We start from the raw sequence: 18,141 nt of genomic DNA, 5'->3' as shown, positions 1-18,141 counted from the left end.
ATTATCTTAAATATTACCATCTGGGTGGTTTAATTTTCTTTCGCCGTGTGTGGAGCGACATACAATATTAGCACATTTGTACTTAGAGGTTTGGTCAACATTTACCTTGACATATATTTATCCTTCAATTGTGACTAATAAAAGACTTTCTGATGGTAATCACATTGCTGTTTGTCAGATCTTACTGTGAATGGCTGCCACATTTCCGAATTGACATCATAGCCTGCTCTTCAAAGGAAAGCCATTCATTTTGAGATGTCCTGAAGTCACAAAAGACTGCATAAGTGCAAGTCTTTCTTTCATTCTTTAACCACTTTTTCACAATCCTGAAACTTCCTACTTAACAGCACTGTGGCTTTGATGTTGCATTAACTGAAACTCTTTGATGAAACTTTGGGCCCAGACCTTCGCTCACCAGTTGGGTGCGCAGAGTTGGGAGAATGCCCAGCTCTGTGAAACCGACCTTTAAAAATAGCTGCTTTAACAGCAGATTTTCGGGTTGGGGAGGTGGAGGCTAGAATAAAAGTCTGGGTTGGTAACCCAGTTAGAGGTGAGGAGGCTGTCAGGTGTGGAGGCAGGCTGGATGGAAGGCCTGCCTTGGGTCTGCAGCCAAAAATAAAAATGAAAGTTTTAAACATAATCCATCCCTCACATCATCTCAGAATCCCAAACACTCCCCATGCCTCATCCATGCCAACCCCTGCCACCTCATCCCCTATACCCACCCCATGGCTTCCCATGCCCTCCATGCGAACCTATGCCCCTGTACCTATCCCTATGGATCGTCATATCCTCCATGCCAACCTAAGTCCCTCCACACAAACCACTGGCCTTTTATTGCCCCTTGCCAAAATAGTGCAATTCATACCAACTTATGCCCCTACTTGCCATCTTTTGCCCTTCTATCTACCATGCTAATTCACCTAGTATCCATCATAGGAACATCTCAAGACCCAAGCAGGGATCAATAAAATAAAGTTCTGGAGACTAAAGTTCTAAGAGTCTATTGCAGAGATCATTATTTATTGAAAAAACACTCATTTATTCCTTTAACTACACAAAACCTTAGAACAACAAAAATGTAATTCAAGTACACAATCCAATCTAAGAAGCATTGACATTCATGTCCCCATATCAAAGAGTCTATAACTACTTGTACCTGTCAATCAACTGTGAAATGGCAGGCACCTTGTTGTGATAACTGAATATTGTGAAATCAAGGCAAACAGCATAAACCCAGTAACAGAATCCCTCAGATTTATGTCAACAGACAGACAGAAATAGAAAGCAATCTTTTTTGTAACACTCCAGACATGTTTTCAAAGATTTAAATGGCTGGAATTTTAAATGCCTTGACAGTTCCCTTTAACAGTGCTTTGGACAGTTTTGACAAGTCTGTTGGCAGTTCCAGTGATCTTGACAGTAATTAATATATATGCACCTTTTATGTACATTTATTTCTACTTTTAACATTTCAAAAGGACACCTTACCTACCCTGAAGATGTCTTGAGACCAGATCCAAAAGTGTACCCTATCTCCCTGGCTACTCCTGCAAGTTCAGACTTTCTCTCGCCAGATCTCATCTGCACCAGTTGGTTTCACACTCCTGGCCTACCAAAGTACCGCTTCATTGGTGGTAGCTGGTGATTTAAATCCTCCACAAATTGTGCATGTGGAAAATATGCTCCTCTCTAATTTCTCCTCCGTGATAATGGGAATTGCACGATTGTCGTGCTAAAGGCGAGGCCTTGTTTGCTGTGCTAATATCAAGACATGCTTAAAGCAATAACTCTGGTGTGAATATGTTCCTTTAATCTGTTTGTAAATTATTACAGTGCTTTTAATGACTCTGATTAGCAGTATTGTTAGTGCCAAGAACTGAAGTGATAAAGATGTCGAGCTACAGATTTGCATTAGGGAATAAAATTATGTTGCAGAGCCTCCAATGAAATCCATAGGATTGGATCTGCTGGTAACTTTAACAGGTTAAGCAAATTAAACATAAATATTTATGGTAACTATACCTCATCAATTCGTGAAAGAAATATCCAGCTTGCATCTCAAAGTGTCACGCTACTTGATTAACGGTACATAAACATTGCATTTATTCAAAATAATTTAATCTACTTATCTGCACAGTTTTGTGTTGGATAATAATTTTAATCTGAAAATTACAATGTGTAATATTATCATGCAACATTTAAACTTCCATTCTCTATTTTTCAAAAAATATGTTTTAAAATGTCCCTTTCACTTAAAGTACAACAGAGGACATGGTTTTCCCACCTTGTTGTGCCAGGCGCCGATCATGTTGAAATATTTGGGTGAATGGTGGGAGAGGCCCAAATCAAGATTCCCGCCGAGCATGAACATTTTGCAATTCATCCGGACTGCTCGCGATGTGAAGAACCAGATCTCGTCCAAAAATGGCGAGAAGGTTATTAAGACTAATTTGCATCCATTAGTGAGTTTGAAGTAGAATGCAGTGGCCTTCCGGAAGTCACCCGAGCCCCCAACGAGAAGTAACACAGGCTTTGTTTAGTACTCCTCCCCAAAAAGGAGGACCTGGCACAATGGCTATCAGGGGAAGTGAGGAGGTGAGTATCCCTTTCCATTTGCCGCCATGCAGCTCAAGGGAACCGGAGCTGTTGCCCCAGTGCTTGGGGGCTCTGAGGGTGTGTGGGGAGGGCGGGGGAGGGTGGAGGAGGTGTTTGGGGGGGGGGGTTGGGATTGTTTGAGGGGCTGAAGCATTCCAGAGTGGGGCTGTCCCCTGGGAGATGGGGAGGGGCTTTGTGTCTGTGAGGTCTTCAAGTCATCTTTAAATATTGTGGAGACCCTTAACAGGGGCAACCAAGCTGCAGCCTGTCTGTCCTACTGAACTCTCCTGGACAGAGCCATGCTGCAGCTTCTCTCATGAAAGCCAATTTCACTCCCTTTGAGAGCAGTCACAGCTGAAGGCTATCTGAAAGGAGAGATTACCCTTGTTAGTTGTGGTAGCACTTCATGCCCATGAACTCTCGAGTGCCCCCTCGAAGGAACATGTGCCCTGTCTGAGAGAATGATTAGTGGACTGGATGTTCTGCAACCTTTGATGCCTGAACAGTGTGCCTGAAATCCAGGAGCATCAGCACCGTAGAGGCAGGTGCCAACACTCAGAACTAAAGAGCGGGGCTTCACCCCGAGGACCCTCTCACAGCCAAATGTGCCTGGCTGAGTGGGGGACAGTTGAACATGGCCTCCCTAATGTTGCTGGCAGAGGTTTGGAGTCTAGGGGTTCTTGATCTGGCCAGGAGTGAATGTGCAGAGCGAAGGTTGCCAGCACAACTGGCTTGCTGGATGGCATTCTGAGAGAAGACGGGACAGTCATGGTGAGGGTGGGAGAGGCTTAGGAAATATAGGTCTTGGAATGGAAGACCAACTGATTGTAGCGCTTTCTTTTTCTTAAATTCTTTTCAAAAAAAATAATGATTGTCGATCCCTCAGAGGCTACCTTTTTTGTGCTTGAAGTGGGCAGACACCGAAGAAGACAGCAAGACCAATGCAGGCTGGAGGCGAGGCCACATGTGCAGGGGACTGTCCGCCGCACACACTCAAGACCCGGCTGCCCATTAGGCTGAGGAGGGGGCCAGAAGGGAGTTCAGCAACGTGCCAAGGTGTCCGGGAGTCATTGATCCTTCAATGAACTGACGGCCAGCATATTTCGCAGAGGATTGCGGCTCAACATTGAGACAGTGCATGACCTTCACGTGGATAAGGAGGACACCCACTCCTGGGGGCCATGAAAGTCACTGCAGCCCATCATTTCTAAGGCACTGGGTCATTTCAGGACTCGAGAAGGGACCTGTGTGGAATTTCGCAGCCATCACCCCAGAAGTGCATCTGGGAGGTGGCAGATGCTCTGATTGACTAGGCATAAAACTACATCAACTTCGATCTTCACCAGATCCACCATGATGCCCGGCCAGCAGGATACCCCACCATCTCTGGGGTGCCTCAGGTCCAGGGGGCCATCGATGGCATGCATGGGGCATCTGGGAGTGCTGGATATTAATAGGGAAAGGGTTCCATTCCCTGAATGTTCAGCTCATAGATTTCATAAAATTTACAGTGCAGAAGGAGGCCATTCAGCCCATCGAGTCTGCACCGGCTCTTTGAAAGAGCACCCTACCCAAGCCCACATCTGCACCCTATCCCCATAACCCAGTAACCCCACACAACACTGAGGGCAATTTTGAACACTAAGGGCAATTTAGCATGGCCAATCTACCTAACCTGCACATCTTTGGACACGTGGGAGGAAACCGGAGCACCCGGAGGAAACCCACGCACACACGGGGAGAACGTGCAGACTCCGCACAGTCAGTGAACCAAGCCGGGAATCGAACCTGGGACCCTGGAGCTGTGAAGCAATTGTGCTAACCACCATGCTACTGTGCTGCCCTAATGTGTGACTAATGCCTCAGGATCATACAGGTGTGTGGCAGCAATCCTGGGATTGTGCACAACAGATACATCCTGGGGCACTCGGAGATCCCCGGTGTCTTTGAGGAACACCCCATGATGGTGGATTGACTTGTTGGGGGACAGGGATACTTGCTGAGGTCATGGGTAATGATGCCAGTGTGGAGGCCTGAGACCAAGGCAGACACGGTACTATAAGGCCCATGACAGCTGCTACCCATGCTGTCATTGAGCAGTTCATCGGCTGCTCAAAATGCAGTTCCGCTGCCTGGACCGTTCTGCCGCGACTCTACAGTATACCCCCCAAAGGGTCTCCCGCATTGTGGTGGTCTCATGTGCCTCCCACAATTTGGCACAGCAGCGGGCGACATCCTGGACAAGGAGGAGGAGGCGAAACATGTGCCCCCCGCCTCAGGAGGAGGAGGACCAACAGGGCCTGGAAGATGAGCCCGAGGAGGAGCCGTAGGTCGGAGGACAAGCGTCAGACGGCAAAGGTCCGACATGCAGGAAGGACCAGGGAGGCCCTCGTCTCGAGATGCTCATGAAACGAGGTTGTGTCTGTCAGCTCCACAACCCAGATCCTTCCCACCCGCCTCCCCCTCACAGCGCCCCTTCCCCAACCTCCGTTTCCCCCTTCAAGGGTCTGTGTAACATCACTCCTGGGTGATGGGTCTGTGTTGGCACAGCCAGCGGGTCATTATACAAGTCTAGGAGCGTGATGACCACTCACTGTGAGGAAAGCTGTGGTGCTCCTCAGGATCTGCTGAAGTCAGACTCCTGTCTATCTCCTGACAGCATGCTCAGACCCATTCTCATGATGGGGGTCAGCATTGCGGGCTTTTGGTCTTCGACCACTGTACCGAGGGAGGGAGGTGGAACAGGGGGTAGGGGTGCGGGCCGGCCTGCTGTGAAATGATAAATGTTTCACATTTATCAGGTGTGAGATGTTTTGATGTTGAACATTTTAATGTGACAGATTTCCGTTCCCCCTAGCTACGGACAGTGACCTCACCATTGCCCACTCGGTACTCCTCGCTCTTCTTGATCATCTGACCTCTGGTGCTACGTCTAGGTGCACATCCAAGGTGAAGGCAGTCTGCTGCCTTACGCGCCTCTGGTCTTTGATGCCCTTGATGGTTGTCCTCTGGAGGACCTGGAGCCAGAGTGCCCCAGCTGACTTACTGGTCTCAAAGGCATTGCTGTGCCAACCTCTTCCACCCGCTGCCCTTGAGGTGCAACGGTGTCAGGATGGGGGGGGGGATCAGAAGCATTGGAGACCTCCTTAGCCTCCTTGGTGGAATACCCTTCCTCCTCCCCGAGGGTGCCCTTTGGGCTCTTTGTGACTCCATCGGACAGAGGGGCAGCCTGGAGGCTCCTCATTGTCTGCACAATGGCGTCAATGCTCTCAGTGATGATCCTCAGTGACTGGCCCAATCTCTGGATTGCTTCAGCAAAATCCATCTGTGTCTGGGACATGCCCCCTCAGTAACTAGAACATGATGTTGAGGCCCTCAGCCGTGGTCATCACAGATTGCACCGTGCCTTGGACAACACCACTTAAGGTGCGGATGTCGTGTTCCAAGTTTTCCATGTCGGTCGCCCCCCAAGCAGTGTTGGCCAGGGTGCCATAGATTGCCAGTGCCAGCTCCTGTGCTTGAAGACTTTGCAATTCCTCCAATCAAAGAACAAAGAAGAAAGAAAAATACAGCACAGGACATGCCCTTCGGCCCTCCAAGCCTGTGCCGACCATGCTGCCCGTCTAAACTAAAATCTTCCACACTTCGGGGGTCCGTATCTCTATTCTATTCATGTATTTGTCAAGATGCCCCTTAAACGTCACTATCGTCCCTGCTTCCACTACCTCCTCCAGCAGCGAGTTCCAGGCACCCACTACCCTCTGTGTAAAAAACTTGCCTTGCACATCTCCTCTAAACCTTGCCCCTCACACCTTAAACCTATGCCCCCTAGTAACTGACCCCTCTACCCTGGGAAAAAGTCTCTGACTATCCACTCTGTCTATGTCACTCATAAGTTTGTAGACCTCTATCAGGTCGCCCCTCAACCTTCTTCGTTCCAGTGAGAACAAACCAAGTTTATTCAACCTCTCCTCATAGCTAATGCCCTCCATACCAGGCAACATCCTAGTAAATCTCTTCTGCACGCTCACTAAAGCCTCCACATCCTTCTGGTAGTGTGGCGATCAGAATTGAATACGATACTCCAAGTGTGGCCTAACTAAGGTTCTATACAGCTGCAACATGACTTGCCCCGGCCAATGAAGGCAAGCATGCCGTATGCCTTCTTGACTACCTTCTCCACCTGTGTTGCCCCTTTCAGTGACCTGTGGACCTGTACACCAAGATCTCTCTGACTGTCAATACCCTTGAGGGCGACCAGAGAATCGGCACCAATCGCCCCCGCGCGGTCGCCGCGGCACCGGTCGGGGGTCATTGAAGGTGACCCCTGCGGCGATTCTCCGCGCTCGATGGACAAAGTGCCCGTCGAGTCCCGCCGGTGTGGTTTACATATGGTCCCACCCGGCGGGACCTTGGCGTTCTGGCTGCAGGGGCCGTCCTGATTGGGGGGTGGGGGGGATCCGACTCAAGGTGGAGCCTCCACGGTGGCAAGGCCCACCATCGGGGGCTACCGATCGGCGGGCGCGCTCATTCTGGAGGGTGGCCTATGTTCTTCCACGCCCGGCCCCTGCAGGGCTCCGCATGTTGCCCGGGGGCCGGCGCGGAGACGGCAACCATGCGCATGCGCCGGCATGGAGACTGTCGTGGCGTGAATGCGCGGGGCTGCACCGGCCATGTAGGGCCTAACGGCGCATCGCACTTTGCCGGCATCACTCGGGCCAGTTTTGATGCCGGCGTTAACACTTGGCCGCGATATCGGTGAATCCTGGCCCAGATGTAGGGAGGGTGCGAGGTGTCAGCCAATGTGGCTGAATAAGTGTGGCTGGTGGGACTGATGCCAGGTGAGAGGTGGTGACTTACCCTTGCAGCTCACAGCAGGTCGTTCATCTTTTTCCTATATAGGACAGCGGTCCTCCTAGTCATGCTGTCTGTGCTCACTTCCGTTACCACTGCCTCCCAGGTGGCATTGGTGACCCTGTTGCTGGTTCTCCGACCACCTCGGGGGCACAGGGTATGCTGCCTCACTGTTATAACCTGCTTGCTTACCATTGGCTGGGGACTAATGACAATCCCACAATCCTGTGGGAGTATGAGCTTCCCCAATGAGGGAGGGCAGAGAAATCCCTGTACAAATAAAGCTGGCTAGTTTGGAACCAGCAGGAAGGAGTGAGCAGCAAGCGAAATTGCTGCTGCTGTTGTATATATATGTTATTGTAAATAAATGTTATTTCTTTGTATCCTTAAAACTCGTGCTGGATTCTTCGTGGCCCTCAGAAAACTGGCGAATAGGGTTAAAGTGAATAGCTGTCTACACTGCTGAAGCCCCCTCCCTGGATTTTTGTTGGATACAGGTTAGAAGTTGTTTTCTATTACACCATGCCTCTGTACGGACGTTTGGATGTTTTTGATGCTGCGCTGGAAAGCTGGAACCAGTACGCACAACGGATGCATTACTATTTCCGGGCAAACAATATCACCGAAAACGAGTGCCAGGTGGTCATATTGCTCACCGTCTGCGGCGCGCATACGTTTGGGGTGATTAGGAGCCTTACGTACCCAGCTGCACCGGACACCAAAACGTTTGATGAACTTGTGAATTTAGTGGGGCAGCATTTTAACCCAAACCCGTCCACGATAGTCCAACGTTACCGGTTTAATACCGCTGAGAGGACCCCAGGAGAATCCCTTGCCGACTTTCTATCCAGGCTGCGCAGGATTGCGGAGTACTGTGACTATGGTGAGACCTTGTCAGAAATGTTACGCGACCATTTGGTTTGCAGTATTAACAATGCGGCCACCCAGAGGAAGTTGTTAGCTGAGCCAACATTGACTTTTCAACAGGCCATTCAAATAGTATTGTCCCGAGATAGTGCAGAACGAGGAGTGCAGGAGCTACAGGGAATGGAAGTGCATGTCTTGGGGCGAAACCCCTTCCGTCCGAAAACGTCCCCCCGCAGTCCCGCGGCACCTTGGGCGAGGCGACGTCCGGATCGACGCCAGTCGCCGTCGTGCATTCCTCCACGAAGGGAGCCTTCTCCAGAACTAATGGATGAGGAGCCATGTCCGTGTCAGACTTGTAGGCGCCAACCCCGTCGCGGACGCCGGTCGTTCCGACCGAAACTGGGACCTTCCATGTGGATGAACCTGCGGCGACTACTCCTGAGGACGTGGCGACGGAGGACGACTGCCTGCAGCTGCATTGTGTGGCAGCTCACCGTGTGGCCGCCATTAAGGTGACAGTACGGGTTAATGGTCACCCGCTTGAGATGGAGTTGGACACTGGCGCAGCGGTCTCCGTGATCGCCCAGAGGACATTCGACCGCATCAAGCAGGGTATACAGACCCTTACATTAACCGACTCACAGGTCAGGTTGGCCACCTACACGGGGGAACTATTGGACATTGCAGGAACTACGATTACCCCTGTTGTTTATGAATGCCAGGAGGGGCGTTTCCCACTTATCGTGGTGCGCGGCCATGGGCCCAGCCTGTTGGGTCGGGACTGGTTACGCCATTTGCTTTTGCAGTGGCAGCACATCCTCCAAACAGTTTCTGGAGGGTTGACTGAGGTGCTAGGATGATACCCAGATGTATTCCAGCCCAGTTTGGGGAAAATAAAAGGGGCTGTAGCCCATATCCAAGTCGAACCAGGAGTCACGCCGCGCTATTTCTGGGCGCGCCCGGTGCCTTATGTCTTGCTCGAGAAGGTAGAAGGGGAGCTCACTCGTTTGGAAACTTTGGGTATTATCAGGCCCGTCCGTTTTGCTGACTGGGCAGCACCAATTGTACATGTAATAAAGCCAGATGCCACAGTTCGCTTGTGCGGCGAGTATAAGCTTACAGTGAATACGGCTTCCTGACTTGATCGATATCCAATGCCTTGCATAGAGGATCTCTACACAAAGCTTGCAGGTGGACTCTCGTTCACAAAATTAGATAAGAGTCACGCCTACCTACAGTTGGAGCTGGACCCTTCCTCCCGACCATATGTAACGATTAATACACACCGGGGCCTGTATGAATATACACGGTTCCCCTTTGGAGTATCCTCTGCCTGCGCTACTTTTCAACTCGTATAGAGGGCATTTTGAGAGGTTTACCACGTGTCGCTGTCTACTTAGATGATGTTTTGATCACAGGGACGTCGGAGCAGGAACATTTGGAAAATCTGGAGGCTGTCCTTAGACGCTTTCGGAGGCTGGAGACCATTTACGTCGCACAAAGTGCGTCTTTCAGGCGAAGGAAGTAGTCTACCTGGGTTATCGGGTGGACCGCGAAGGTTTGCACCCCGTCGCAGAGAAGGTGAGTGCGATTCGACAGGCACTTCGCATTTTCTTTCTTTTCTCGGCCTCGTAAACTATTACGGGAAGTTCCTCCCCAATCTGGCAACTACGCTGGCCCAGTTGCATCTTCTGCTAAAGAAAAATCACACCTTGGTTTGGGGTCAGCCGCAAGAACCGCCTTCCGCGGGTAAAATGATAATTGTCGTCGTCTGGGTTACTAACCCACTATGATCCTGGAAAGCCTTTGCTCATCACGTGTGATGCATCCCCGTATGGTATTGGGGCCGTCCTGTCCCACAAGATGGAGAATGGGGCCAAGCGGCTGATAGCTTTCGCCTCCCGCACATTGACTGCAGCGGAAAAAAAGTACGCGCAGATCGAGAAGGAGGGCCTGGCAGTGGTCTTTGCGGTGAAACGTTTCCACCAGTACATGTATGGCCGCCACTTCACTATCGTGACTGATCATAAGCCTCTGCTGGGACTTTTCAGAGAGGATAAGCCAATACCGCCCATTGCTTCCGCACGGATCCAGCTGGGCTTTGTTGCTCGCTGCATACGAGTATTCTCTGGAGCACAAACCAGGAACGCAGATAGCGAATGCCGCGCACTGAGCCGATTGCCTTTATCAACTGGCTCCATGTCGACTCCCATGATCGGTGAGGTGGTTGCAACCCTATATTTTATGGACACCTTGCCTGTCACGACATCACAGATCCGTGAGTGGACACAGACGGAGCCAGTCCTGTCAAAGGTTCGGCGCATAGTCCTGTATGGTGGGCAGCATAGACAGCTCCCAGGCGAGTTGCGGGCATTTGCCTCCAAGCTGTCAGGATTCAGTGTGGAAGATGGCATCCTCTTGTGGGGGACGTGTGTGATTGTCCCGGAAAAATGACAGGAGCTGATACTAAGAGACTTGCACAAGGGGCATCCAGGTGTGACCAAAATGAAAATGTTGGCCCGGAGTTATGTCTAGTGGCCAGGCCTCAACACCGACATTGAGAAGGTGGCCCAAAACTGCACCATTTGCCAGGGGCATCAGAAGCTTCTGCCGGCCGTGCCCCGACATCACTGGGAATGGCCAGGGCGGCCTTGGGTGCGCTTGCATGTGGATTTCCCAGGCCCTTTTCAAGGATCCATGTTCCTTCTATTAATCGACGCCCAGTCTAAATGGCTAGAGGTGCATAAGATGCTAGGCACAACGTCCTGCGCAACAATTGAGAAGATGCGTCTGTCTTTTAGTACGCATGGCCTCTCGAGGTGCTGGTCACAGATAACAGCACTCCATTCACAAGTGAGGAGTTTGTGAGGTTCATGAAGCTGAACGGCATACGCCATATCCGCACTGCCCCTTACCACCCGGCTTCAAATGGGTTGGCGGAGCGCGCAGTGCAGACATACAAACGAGGCCTAAAGAAGCAGTCTTCCGGGTCAATGGACACGAGACTGGCTCGCTTTTTGTTTTCGTATAGGACCACCTCTCATGCAGTGACTGGGGTAGCTCCCGCAGAACTCCTCATGGGCCGAAGACTTCGCACCTGCCTTAGCATGGTTTTAACGGACATTGGCGCAAAAGTACGCCGCACACAAGAATGGCAGGGACATGGTTTTTCTCGGCACCGGCCGATTCGGCAGTTTGCGCCCGGTGACCCAGTGTTCATTTAGAATTTTTGCTGGTGGTGCCCAGTGGGTCCCTGGCGTAATCTTTCGCCAAATGGGCCCTATATCTTACCAAGTGCAAGCCAATGTTCATCTCCAGCGCAAACATGTAGACCACGTTCGGTCCAGAAGACTATCCCTTCCAAAGATTCCCCTCCCCTGGAGCTCATTTCTACAGCCACAGAGACCAGAGACAGTGGAAAGTAGTCCTCACAATCTTCCTCTGGTGCCTCACTCAAAGCCTGCGCAGGTCGTTACAGAACCGCGTGGAGATAGAGACGCCGAGATGATGGAGGCAGCAGACTCTGACTCCGAGATGTTGTCACAGGACGCATCGGAGGGGGAATCCTCAGGCCCACAGGCTGTGGATGTACAACCGTTACGCCATTCATCACGGAAGCGCCGGTTTCCATCTCGTTACATGCCGCCCGATCCAGTGCCTCATGCAAATGGTGTCCGACCTGCGGCAAAACGAGTCCGACGCCCTCCTTCGCCAGGGTCTTCGGTGGATTCCTTGGACTTTCGGGGGAGGGATGTTATAACCTGCCTGCTTACCATTGGCTGGGGACTAATGACAATCCCACAATCCTGTGGGAGTATGAGCTTCCCCAATGAGGGGGGCGGAGAAATCATTAGCAGACTCGCTGTATAAATAAAGCTGGCCAGTTTGGAACCAGCAGGAAGGAGTGAGCAGCAAGCGAAGTTGCTGCTACTGTTGTATATATATGTTATTGTAAATAAATGTTATTTCTTTGTATCCTTAAAACTTGTGCTGGATTCTTCGTGGCCCTCACAAAACTCACATACACTCCGTTGAGAAGCCTGGCCAAGTCAGCAACCCCAAAGCGGGGCATTGGTGTCTCCGCTGATTGGGAGTGGGTGCTGAGGGAGTGTTTAAAAGTAGCTCTGCCTTGTTACCAGCGAGCAGCTGAGGCGTGAGTAGGGTGAATCAGATGGTGAGGGAGTCAGGCATGGTGAGATTCACGTCGGGGCTTGTTTTTGCACTAAGGATGTATTAATACAGGTTGTGATATTGCCTTTTCAGCCGGCGCGAAACACACCACCCAACTAACCCAAAATAAACTTAGTCATTTTTGGATAAATCGCACCCAGAGCGCTCTTAAAGGGGGAGCTAGGGGAGGTCAACTCCTGTTAAACACCTCCGTTCTAGGAAGTGCTCATGTGATGGCACAGAAAGATGAACTGAAACAGAAACCCATCGAGGTTTCGGGTGGCAGTTTTTACACCATTCACAATCGCTCACAAAACAGAAGAGAGACTGTTGCTGAGACACAGGGACAAAGGCTGCTGCTGTAGAAAAGCAGCAAGAACTGTTTGAACAAAGAACAAAGAAAATTACAGCACAGGAACAGGCCCTTCGGCCCTCCCAGCCTGCGCCCATCCCGATCCTTTATCTAAACCTGTCTTCTATTTTCCAAGGATCTACTTCCCTCTGTTCCCCGCCCGTTGATATATCTGTCTAGATGCATCTTTAATGATGCTATCGTGCCCGCCTCTACCACCTCCGCTGGCAAAGCATTCCAGGCACCCACCACCCTCTGCGTAAAAAACTTTCCACGCACATCTCCCTTAAACTTTCCCCCTCTCCCTTGAAACCGTGACCCCTTGTAATTGACACCCCCACTCTTGGAAAAAGCTTGTTGCTATCCACCCTGTCCATACCTCTCATAATTTTGTAGACCTCAATCAGGTGGCCCTCAACCTCCGTCTTTCGAACAAAAACAATCCTAATCTACTCAACCTTTCTTCATAGCTAGCACCCTCCATACCAGGCAACATCCTGGTGAACCTCCTCTGCACCCTCTCTAAAGCATCCACATCCTTCTGGTAATGTGGCGACCAGAACTGCACGCAGTATTCCAAATGTGGCCTAACCAAAGTCCTATACAACTGTAACATGACCTGCCGACTCTTCAACTCAATACTCCGTCCGATGAAGGCAAGCATGCTGTATGCCTTCTTGACCACTCTATCGACCTGTGTTGCCATCTTCAGGGTACAATGGACCTGAACTCCCAGATCTCTCTGTCTATCAATTTTCCCCAGGACTCTTCCATTGACCGTATAGTCCGCTCTTGAATTAGATCTTCCAAAATGCATCACCTCGCATTTGCCTGGATTGAACTCCATCTGCCATTTCTCTGCCCAACTCTCCAATCTATCTATATTTTGCTGTATTCTCTGACAGACCCCCTTGCTATCTGCAACTCCACCAATCTTAGTATCATCTGCAAACTTGCTAATCAGACCACCTATACCTTTGTCCAGATCATTTATGTATATCACAAACAACAATGGTCCGAGCACGGATCCCTGTGGAACACCACTAGTCACCCTTCTCCAGTTTGAGACGCTCCCTTCCACCACTACTCTCTGTCTCCTGTTGCCCAGCCAGTTCTTTATCCATTTAGCTAGTACACCCTGAACCCCATGTGACTTCACTTTTTCCATCAACCTACCATGGGAAACAGACCAAGCAGGATGCTCTCAAAAGTTCAGAGTTTCTTTTCCCAAGGGTGTGAACAAAACAAATGGGGCGCTTGAAGATTGAAGGAAAGGCGAATTGCTGATGTATGCCTTGCTGGGACAATTAGACCTGAAAAACTCTGATGGAGTGGAACGATTGTCAGAGGGCACTGAAAGTTTTGATCCTGCTGCGGTGGGAAGAGGTAAATGTCTGTTGGAGAACTGGGAATGATTTTGTGATTGTTTCTTTGATGTTACGTATCTACCAGAAACATGAAGCAAAGGCATATTTCAACTGTTAGTTAATTTGAAACATGTTTTTCTTTAGTTTGATGTATCAGTTTCTTTTTAATTAATGTTCGATCAATGTAGATTTTAGTTTGGGTGTTGCAGTGAAAGTCTTAATAGTGAAATAATGTCCTTCACTTCTTTTTTCATTGGAAATCAGTAAATATGTTTATTTTAAAATGTTATCAGTCTCTATGGGGATCATACTAATTATTTAAAGGTTCAACATCCCTGTTAAAATAGTAGACTGTAGTGAAATTAGTGTTTTACAATCTTCCTCACTCAAATACTCTCGGCGGAATTCTCTGTTGGCCGGAATCGGAAAAGGTGTTTGCGTGGAGAATCCGTCGTGAGGCCAAAATTGCGGCCGTCGCCGGCCGCCCGACAGAATGCCATGCTCCAGTGCCTTGACAGCAGCGACAATGCATTCCAATCCATATGTACAGTAAACGCCATCCGCATATCATTAACAGCATGACCTCTGGGGCCTTCGTGATTCTCCACCTCTGCCAGGAGGAATTACCAACGGGTGTTTCACTTGTGGTATTAAAAATCGGGAAACAGACGCCATGGCTGATGAGGGAGAGGAGGTAGGACATGTAGAGGCATGACCGTGGGCTGCTGGACCTGCCACTGGCAGGGATGGCTGCAGGGGTGGGAGCCTCTGCCAGACCTGGGGGGGGGACAGCGGACGATGAAGGGGCATGACCGGCGGATAGGCCATGGGTTTGGGTGACCCCCATGAGACCAGGGTGTCGAGGTACTGACAGTCATTGCTGCGGCCTGCAAGGTTGCCATCTTGCTGTGCCCCTCACCGACTGCACACCTGTGGCCTGTGGTCATAGAGTGACACCGGTCGTATGAGCGCCAGGGAGAATGGCTGGGGGTGGGTTTGGGGATAGGAGAGGAGGGAAGGGGGGAGGGAGGCATGCAGGAGCAGGGGCTGCAGTGTATGCCAGATTATTGTGTTGGACCTGGTTGGCAGGGGGGTATGCACCAAGCTTTTCGCCCTCTGCAGGCAATGACTTTCAGCATCCCACCAGGAATGGTTGCCTACATCCTGGCTGTTGCGGTCCTGGGGGATGCACTGAGGCTGCACAAGCAGGAGCAGTTTGAGGAGGACCCTGCAGCAGCGGAGTCTGCCCCATAGAAATAGAAGGTGGCTGATGAGGATTGAGAGATGACCGTCTAACAGGCCGAGGAGGAGGTGGGAAGGAGGCGCCAAATCAGGCCTCGTATATACCAGTACCGCCTGTTGTTCGAGGATCTGGCCGACCGGGCATGCCATTGAAGATTACGGCTGAGCAGGGGACAGTGTGACATATCTGCTAGTTCGTGGTGCACCTGGCACCACGGGGGAATGGAGGAGGACACCCATTCTGGGAGGCTGTCAAGGTGACGATCGCAGTGGTTACAGAGCCGTGAACACAGTCCAGTCCATCACACGAACCTGCCTCCCATCCAGTGGATCCATCTACACCTCCCACTGCCTATGGAAAGCGGGCAGTATAATCAAAGACCCCTCCAACCTGGCTTACTCACTCTTCCAACTTCTTCCATCGGGCAGGAGATACAAAAGTCTGAGTGTTGATCCCCAAATTTCTTTCTCTGTCAGTCTGGCCTCAATAAAAGTTGAGATGGATTCGCACGTAAAAAGAAGTTATCTATTTAGCTTGCAAGCTTGAATCATCTTACAGAAACGTAAGAGACATCCATCCTCTTACACCCCAGAAAACGACTGAACTAAAAGACAAAGGGATCTCTGCAAAATCAATTCAAATGGTATCAAGTTTCACATACTCGACGGACATAGGTCAGCCTATGTCCCTCCTGACCTGTTCGATCTATTCTGATTGGCTCACTTCCAATCCCTTTCTCTGGCCCCTATCAATGCAGCATCACTCTCATAGACACACCTCTTCCTGCTTTTTCCATGCGGTCTCAAACCCCTTTGTCCCTAACTGCCAGAATCAAAGTGGCTTATTTCTACATACATTAACTAGTAACTCTAAAGTAACTATTTTATATCACATTCGTCATTCCCTCCTTTTATCATTCCATGATAACCGAACTATCCAATCCATAGCTACGGTTCCTCATCTAAAAAGATCCGTCGCTGCATTTCCAATTCCTGTCTTAGCCCCCCTTCATCTGCCTCACCCTCATGGATTTTAACAGTTAAATTTTTTTTCCGGTGATTTGGGCGGTGATCTGATCTAGTGCACCCCGCATTCTACCCATCACACATTTAAGGATGGCCAGGCCCACAAAGATGCAGCCGATAGCTACCACTAGATACATGGCCATATTTATCAACCAGTCCTTCCATCCTCCAAATCCCCAGTTACCCCAAGAGTCAGGATCCTGCATCCCGTCCAAGTGATCCCGTATGCGATCCATAAATTTAGTAATGTTAGCGGTCAAGTCCTGAACACCCATGATACACTTGCCCTGTACTATGGCGCATACCCCACCCTCACGGGCCAGAAGATAGTCAAGAGCATGCCGGTTCTGCATTGCAAACAACCGTAGCTGAGACAACTCCTTGGTTATTGCCCCGAGGGCTCCCAAGGTCTACTACCAGGGTTTTCCTCAGTTTGGCCTTTAACTAACTTAAGTGTATCTCCCGGTAACCTACGTTCTAACTGTACTTCCCTTCTCACACGCCCCGTCTTCTCTCTAGTCCCTTTCTCTTTCTCATGGTCTCTTCCTACACTCTTCTGACAGCCTAATTTTACCTTTATTGTACCACTTTTAACACATCCAAAATCAAATTTACATGTATTCCAAAAACAAGGCAATGTCCATATAATGTTCCCTTCCCATCGCCGGGACCGGTGCAGCTGCTTCATGACTCCTGCATTCTCCTTAACTTTGATGACCTTCCATGAGTCGATACCATGTCCTCGTATATGGGGGCAGCGAAGAACATCACCTTTGCATAGGTGATGTATCCTTGTAGATTGGTTGGGGCTACACAGATACATAATATTCCCCTTTTCCATGTCCATCGCCAATAACACGCCAAGCGAAGTGAGGCCAAATATCAGACAGACGATGCGTAGCCACTCCATCATGCTCCACACCTGTAAAATAGCACTGGAGAAGGGAGGCAGGTTAGTATCCGACCTTTTACAGTAGTGGAGATGGACTCAATTTACAGTGATGTAGGTGGAACCAAGCACTTCGCCCCTCCACTTTAACTGCTGTGGGGATGGTAAGGAGAACTTGGAAGGGCCCGTCCCATCGCGGCTCCGACCCCTTCCTAGTCCAATTTTTGACCATGACATAACTACCGGGCTGGACTGAAAGTGAGCTAGGTACTGGGGCAATGGCTGGTGAGCCGCGCGGACTGGGCCATGGAGTTCCTTGAGCACTTGCGTAAGGGCTAGAACATAGGTGGTCATTTCTTCAGTCATCTGATGAAACTGAACCCGTCTGGGAACCTGCAGGCTCCAAGGAGTTCTAAGAGGCCTGCCATAAAGAATCTCGGCGGGAGAGAGCCGGGCTGGTCCCGCAGGTGTAACCCGCAGCTGGAAGAGGGCAACGGGGAGCAACTTAAGCCATGTCAGTCCCGTGTCTGCTCTTAATTTTGCCAATTTAGTTTTGAGGGTCTGATTGTGTCTCTCAACCAACCCGGCCACCTGCGGTCTGTAAGCACAGTGTAACTGCTGGCGTATGCCCAACTGGGAGCAAAACTCCTTGTTAATTTGTCCAATAAAATGAGGCCCATTATCAGAACTTAACTGAGCTGGTATACCGTACCGGGGAATGATTTCCCTCATCAAGACTTTAACCACAGGAGCAGCTTTACTATAGATAGTCGGAT

The sequence above is a fragment of the Scyliorhinus torazame genome, chromosome 8 (genome assembly GCF_047496885.1).
Source record: "Scyliorhinus torazame isolate Kashiwa2021f chromosome 8, sScyTor2.1, whole genome shotgun sequence".
In the NCBI taxonomy this organism is placed as follows: domain Eukaryota; kingdom Metazoa; phylum Chordata; class Chondrichthyes; order Carcharhiniformes; family Scyliorhinidae; genus Scyliorhinus; species Scyliorhinus torazame.
This window is presented reverse-complemented; position numbering follows the sequence as displayed.